The sequence below is a fragment of the Mastomys coucha genome, unplaced genomic scaffold, assembly GCF_008632895.1.
Source record: "Mastomys coucha isolate ucsf_1 unplaced genomic scaffold, UCSF_Mcou_1 pScaffold8, whole genome shotgun sequence".
Classification (NCBI taxonomy): domain Eukaryota; kingdom Metazoa; phylum Chordata; class Mammalia; order Rodentia; family Muridae; genus Mastomys; species Mastomys coucha.
In genome coordinates, this window is record NW_022196914.1 from 47320447 (window position 1) to 47327812 (window position 7366).

Below are 7366 nucleotides of genomic sequence, written 5' to 3' on the forward strand. Positions count from 1 at the left end.
AACTCCAACACAGAGAGGGTAATTACACCCCATAAAAACCACAATAAATTTATCATAATACAGTAAAACCAAAAAAAAAATAATACACACAGAAACACCACCAACATTAACATAACAGGAACTAGCAATCATTTATGACTAATATCTCTCAATATCAATGGACTAAATTTACCAATAAAAAGAAACAAGCTGTATATTTAAATAAGAGCCATCATTATGCTATATACAAGGAATATACTCCAGCAAGAAATATAGACACTATCTCAGTATAAAAGGCTGGAAAATTGTTTTCCAAGAAAATAAACCTAAGATAGAAGATGCAGTAGCCATTCTAATACCGAATAAAGTAAACTTTCTATTGAGGACAGCATACCATGACAGGGACTGGCAGCAGTAAGCCCGATGGAGATATCTCAGTAGTCACAGCAGTTCTCTGTAAAAAATAATTGTTCCCATTTCTTCTGACCTTAGCCCTGGACAAGGCTGTATAGATTTCATTTGTACATGACTGCTTTTCAGTTGGCCTTGATGTTTATAATTGTTCTCTTATATCTGACTTTCCTATTTCTTTCTCTTTCTGCTCTGGTGAATTCTGTGAAACTAGATGTTCCTTGATGCAATGATTCTTAAACAATTAACAACTGAGGCATAGGGGCAGAGCACAGTACAGTCCTAATGGTCCAGGTGCGTGTTGTGTGTTCTCATATTGGAAACAATGTAATACCTGCACAATGGTAGTTCCAGAATAATGCTAGACTTGCAGAGAAAGTTTGAAGAAGTTATTAGAGAGTGAATTAGAGCAAACATTGGGACCTGAAGAAAAAAAAACTATTGAGGTTATAAAATATATTTTGCACAATATTTAAGAGTGGTTTCTGGATAACCAAGTATAGAATACATAAAATGATACTAGCAAAACGGAGTCAAAACTCTGGAACTCTTAGGAGAGTTATTGTGTGTAAGGTACAGTAGCAGATAGCTAGAGGAACTACGGAGTTAAGGGTTAACTTGATTCTGGCCACTGCCTTGCAGATTTTCCATCTCATTTATGATTAGAGCGTCATAACAAAATGCAAGTAGTTCACCTCGGAGTTCTGAAGTATAGTATGTCAAAAGTTAAAGTTTAAATAATGATAAGTTTGTAATTATTATTATTATGCCTACAGGCCTGGGAATAAGGAAAGCTTGAAACATTGAGCAATGATTGTAACTCTTGATTCTTTGTGGGGATAGTTATTCTTTTGAATTTGATTTGGCAATGATTATTCAATGTCTTTTTTTTTTCTACCTATTTTCCTGCTTTTGGAGTATCAATAAAAGACTGAAGCAAGAGAAAGACAAAGAAGCATGTGAGGTGACTGTGAAAAGCATGTAAAAAGTGAGTGTGAGAGCATGTGGAGTGAGCATGTAGAGGTCAAGTGGAGAGCATAAGAGGAGAATGTGAAGCGAGAGTGAAGACAGAATGTGAGGTGTGTATGGAGACTGTATGTGTGAGTAAAAGGAGAGTGTATGTGGTGTGTGTGAGATGTGTGTGTAGGAGTGTAAGAATTTAAGAAAAGAACTCAGGAGAAAAGCAGAGTACACAAGAGAATGTGTGCAGCCTCAAGCTGTGATCAAATGAGCGAAATAGAAAGAATGCAGAGAGTGAGAGAAGAGAGAGAAACTTTAAGCCTTGAAAAACTGCCTGTCAGTTTGCACCCAAAAAGTAGTTTGTGTATATTCATTATGTGCCTTCCAGATATCCCTGCTTCCAGCTGAGAACTCTAGTCCTGTGTTGAGGCTGGACCCCAACAACTTTCAATCAAAAATTATCAAAAGAGATGGGAAAGGAGACTTCATACTCATCAAAGAAAAAAATCATCAAGATGACATTTCAATTCTGAATAGCTATGCCCCCAAGGCAAGGGCAATCACATTCAAGAAGAAACTTTACTAGAGCTCTAATCACACATTAAACCTCAAACAATAATTGTGGAGGACTTCAACCTCAACATAATAATAGTAAAACTTAAACACAATAAAATAAAATAATATCACATAACTAACATAAAAGCAATTTATAGCAAATGAAAAGCCAGTATCAAATTAAATAGTGATAAAAATGAAGCAATTCCATAAAACTCCAAGACATGACAAAGCTGTTCCCTATCTATTCAATATAGTCCTTTAATTTCTAGCTACAGAAGCAAGACAACACAAGTGGATACAAATTAGAAAGGAAAGAAGTCAAGGTTTCACTATTTATGAATGATATGGTAGTGCACATAAATATCCAACATAATTCAACCAGAGAACTCCTACAGCTGATAAACAAATGTAGCAATGTGGCTAGATATAAAATTATCTCAAAGAAATCAGTAGTTCTCCTTTATGTAAATGATAAATAGGCTAAGAAAGAAATTACCCTTTACATTATCCACAAATAATATAAAATATCTTGGTATAATTCTAACAAAGGAAATATAAGGCCTGTATTACAATAAATTATAGTCTCTGGAGAAATAAATTGAAGAAGAAATTAGAAGATGGAAGGAGCCCTCATGTTCAAGTTTAGGTAGGGTTAACATAGTGAATGCCCATCTTACCAAAAGCAATTTATAGATTCAATGGAATTCCCATAAAAATTCCAACACTTTTTTCTTACAGACCTTGAAAGACAATTCTCAACTTCATATGGGGAAAAATAAAACAAAACAACACAAAACAAAGCAGGATAATTAAACAATCCTGAAAAATAAAATAACTTCTGGAAGAATCACCATCCCTGACCTCAAGGTGTACTACAGAGCAATAGCAATAACAACAACATGGTATTGGTACAGAAACAGATAGGTTGTTAATCAAAGGAATCAAATGAAAGACATAAAGTCACACACCTATAGACACTTGATTTTTTTACAATGAAGCTCAAAGCATACAATTAGTTAAAAACAAAACAAAACAAAACAAAAAACAAACACACAAAAACAAAACAAAACAAAAAACCATCTTCAATAAATGGTGCTAATCTAACAAAACTGAAGTCCAAATGGTTCAAAGTCCTAAAAATAAAACTGCCTTGAAAGCATTGGTACAGGACACAATTTTCTGAACAGAACACCAACTACTCAGGCTCTGAGATCAACAACTGATAAATAGTATCTCGTGAATGAAAAACTTCTGTAAGGTAAATGACTCTCTGTCAATAGGACAAAACCTCTGCCTACAGATAGGGAGAAGATCTTCACTAACCCAACATCCAACAGAAGGCTAATATCCAAATATATAAAGAACTCAAGAAGCTAGACTCCAACAAACCAAATAGCTCAAGTTTTAAAAAATGGGGTACAAAACTAAACAAGGAATTCTGAACAGAGAAATCTTGAGTGGCTGAGAACCACTTAATGAAATATTCAAAGTCCTTAGTCATCAGAGAAAGGGAAATCAAAATGAGCCTGGAATTCTACTTTACATCGATCAGGATGGCAAAGATCAAAAGCTCAAGAGACCTCATCTCCTGACAATAATGTGGAGAAAGTGGAACACCCCTTCATTGCTGAGGGATAGCAAACTTGTACAAACAGTATGGTATTAATCTGTCAGTTCTTCAGAATCTTAAAAAGAGTTCCCACTGACAACTCACACATACTGTTCCTGGGCATATACCCAAAAGATGCTTCACTATACCACAAGGACACATGCTCCACTATGTTCACAGCAATTCCATTTGTAATAGTCAGAAACTGGAACCAACCCACGTGAACCTCAACTGTAGGGTAGACTCTGAAAATATAGTTCACTTACAAAATTAAATACAGACATAAAGAATTTTGCAGGTAAATGCTTAAAACTAGAAATTATCACCTAGAGTGAGGTAACCCAGACCCAAAAGTACATGCATGGTATGTACTCACTGAAAAGTGGATGTTAGGCAAAATTACAGAATACCCATGATAAACCCCATTGACAAAAAGTCATTAAAAATGAAGAATGGACCAAGTGAGGATGCTTGAATCTCACTAAGAATGTGGAACAAAATAATTATTCAAGGCATGTTGGGCTCCATTTGGTGCTGGTTTGGGCCTTGAGGACAAACCTGAGCCTGGCTCTAGTTTTGTAAACTGTCTCAGTCACTTCTGTACTAGAGTGACTCAGCACATCCTGCTTAAGCCTGCCTTTGCCTAGCTCCTGCTGACATAGAGTAACTGTAACTATTGGTTCTGTTAGTCACCCCATATCCTTCATCAACTTTCCCCTCCCCCTACATCATCTCACCTCAGCAGAAAACTCCACCTCCTCTCTCAGCCCTTTATAAAGAAAAAATGATACAATAAAACGAGTTCCTGCTTGGACAGACTCCTGGATCTGGGTGGTTATTCTCTGGAGGCAGGAGATCTGAGCTGCAACACTCACCATCCTGCTCAGCCCTGAGAGAGAGGCTCAGCTGGACTGGGTTCTCTCCCTATCTTGCCTGGTTCTGCCCGGCAGAGAGCCTGCCGGGCAGAATTGGTGCCCCGTGTGAGGAGACACCCCCCTCCTGACAGAAGTTCCATGACAGGCAATTGGTGTGCAGGTGAATGTACCCCATAAATTATGGGGCAGTACTTTTCTGGATAACCCCCACTCCCCGAGTTCCTTTACTATTCCTGTAGCAGGGCTCCCTGGTCCTCCAGTGGGGCCCTGCCTTCTAGACTACCTTTCTCAGATCCCCCAACTGACTCCTTCCAGGTTTCCCCTAAGCAGCTGCCTTCTTCAGCACCACTGCCCTATGTGGGGGGTGGAGGAATTCAGCTTGGGAGTTACTAGCCACCTGTTTCTGGTTAATGTTAAACCTAGCAGCAGCTTGGTATCCCTGGGAAGCCCAAGACCTTAGGGAACTAAAGAAAGCAGTGGCAGAGGATGGCCCTCATTCACCCTGGGTAGAGACCATACTTGAGGGCTTTGCTCACCAGGCCCTCACCTCCAGAGATTGGAAGGAAATGGTCGAGGCTGTGCTGCCCTCACCCATGTTCCTTAAATGGATGGTCTTTTACCAGGAGGAGTGCCGAGTGCAGGAGGAACAGAACCAACATTGCATCTTTAAGGGAAGAGATGTTTCAATTCAACTGTTTGGAAGAGATCCTCAGTTTATAGTTATTCCCCTCAGGATGGTTGATGTTATCTGGCTACAAAAAAAAAAAAAAAAAAAAAAAAAAAAAAAAAAAAAAAAGTGAGCATATAGCCCTGGCCCTCAAAGGCTTCCTGGGTGAGATTGACTGTAATTCTGGTCCCCATAGATGGATGAGCTCGTTTTCTAGGTTGGAGTGGATGCTTCCCAGACTCTTTTTATCTAAACCTGATCCTAATTCTCCCACAGTCTTTACTGATGGTTGCCGACAGGGATCCTCAGTGGTCGTCTGTCTTTTGGGGAAAATGATGAACCTGGACCTGATAGTTCTAAGGTGTATGAGATAGAGGGGTCAGCCCAATTTAAAGAGCTCTTTGCTGTAGTGATAGCATTGGATTCCATCCCTGGTATGTTTAATTTGTTTTCAGATAGTTTATATGTGGTTAACTTATTGCCCAATTTGCCTGAAGCCCATATTAGGCTAGATCCTAATCCAATATCCCCTTTGATGATTCAAGCATGTACCCTCCTTAGACAAGGACAAAGCTCCATTTATATTCAACATCTCAGAGGTAACCAAAATCTCCCAGGCTTTTTGTCAAAGGGAAACAGCCTGGCTGACCAGGCAGCATCTAGACTCCAATGTCACACTGTCTCAGAGGCCACCCACTTTCACCTCTTGACCCATACTAACTGGAGGGGCCTCCGTTATAGGTTCCCCCATATACCTACCAATTGAAGATCTTAAAAAGATTGTCCGCACATGCTAGTCTTGCCAACCTTTCCTGCAGGTGCCTCCCCTCCAGGCTTTGGGGAGCCAACCCCTGTGGACTTCCATCCAACCATTTATGGCAGATAGATGTTACTCATCATTCTTCTTTTGGAAAGCTTAAATATGTTTTTGTATCTGTTGATACCTTTTCCCATGCCTGCTGGGCTTCTGCACATACTTGAGAAAAAGCCAAACATGCCATAAATCATATGCTCCAATGTTTTGCTATTCTTGGATTACCTGATCAGATAAAAACTGATAATGGCCCATGCTTTATAAGCCAAGCCTTTTTAGAGTTTTTAAGGATGTGGAAAATTACCCACTCAACATGGATTCCATATAACCCCAGGAAACAAGCTATTGTAGAATGCTATAACCAAGTCCTTAAGACTCAATTACAAAAACAAAAGGGGGAGTCACTACCCACACATGATCAATTGAAAAAGGCACTATTTACCATGAATATTTTGAACTTTTCTAAAGAGGATCCACATCTGTCCCCATTTCAAAAACATTGGTCTTCATCAGTTTCCTACAGCTCCATTTGGGTCAGGTGTAGAGACCCACTGACTGGAGCTTGGAGAGGGCCAGACCCGCTCTTGACAGCTGAAAGAGGGTTTGGCTGTATGTTCCCCCAAAATGAGAAGAGAGCAATCTGGATACTGACCAGAGACATAAAATACTTGCCCCAACAGGGGGATGATGATATTAATCACTCCAGGGACATTTCCAGCCCTGAGAGCCCTCCTTCTGCTTCCTTCACAGAGTCATCAAGAAAAAAGAATGAAGATCCCCCTGTCATCAACAATGAAGATTCTGCAAAAGATTGATGAGGGGATTCAACGATTCAGGAAGGCTTAGAGAAGAGGAGGAGAGAGTTTCAAGACTGTGGACTGGCCTCCATGGCTTCCTGTCCTACCTACTTCCCCTCCTTGGTCCCTTCTTCCTTCTCTTTCTCCCTCTCACAGTGGAGCCATATTTATTTAATACGCAATTCATCCAACAGTGTATAAAGGCAATCAGGCTTCATCAGGCCCAGGCTCATTATTAAAGGCTTGCTTCCGGAGATCCAAGATTAACATATGATTGGCCCTCAGAATATGAGCAATCTTCCTCGGCTCTCCATTTGATCAATGACGGGTAAGATCTTAGATGTGCTGGAACAACCTAAGACAGGTCGTGGAGCATGCCCCTTGAGCCAGAGTGACACATGGTATCCAAAGACGGGTAAGATCCCCATGTGGGAGAAAACCTAAGGCAGGAGCCATGTAACCTGCTCATTACAAAAACAAAAGGGGGAGATGTTGGGCTCTATTTGGCCCTGGTTTGGGCCTTGAGGAAAAACCTGAGCATGACTCGAGTTTTGTAAACTGTCTCAGTCACTTCCGTACTAGAGTGACTCAGCACAACCTGCTTAAGCCTGCCTTTGCCTAGCTCCTGCTAATGTAGAGTAACTGTAACTGTTGGTTCTGTTAATCATCCCATACCCTTCATCAACTTTCCCCTCC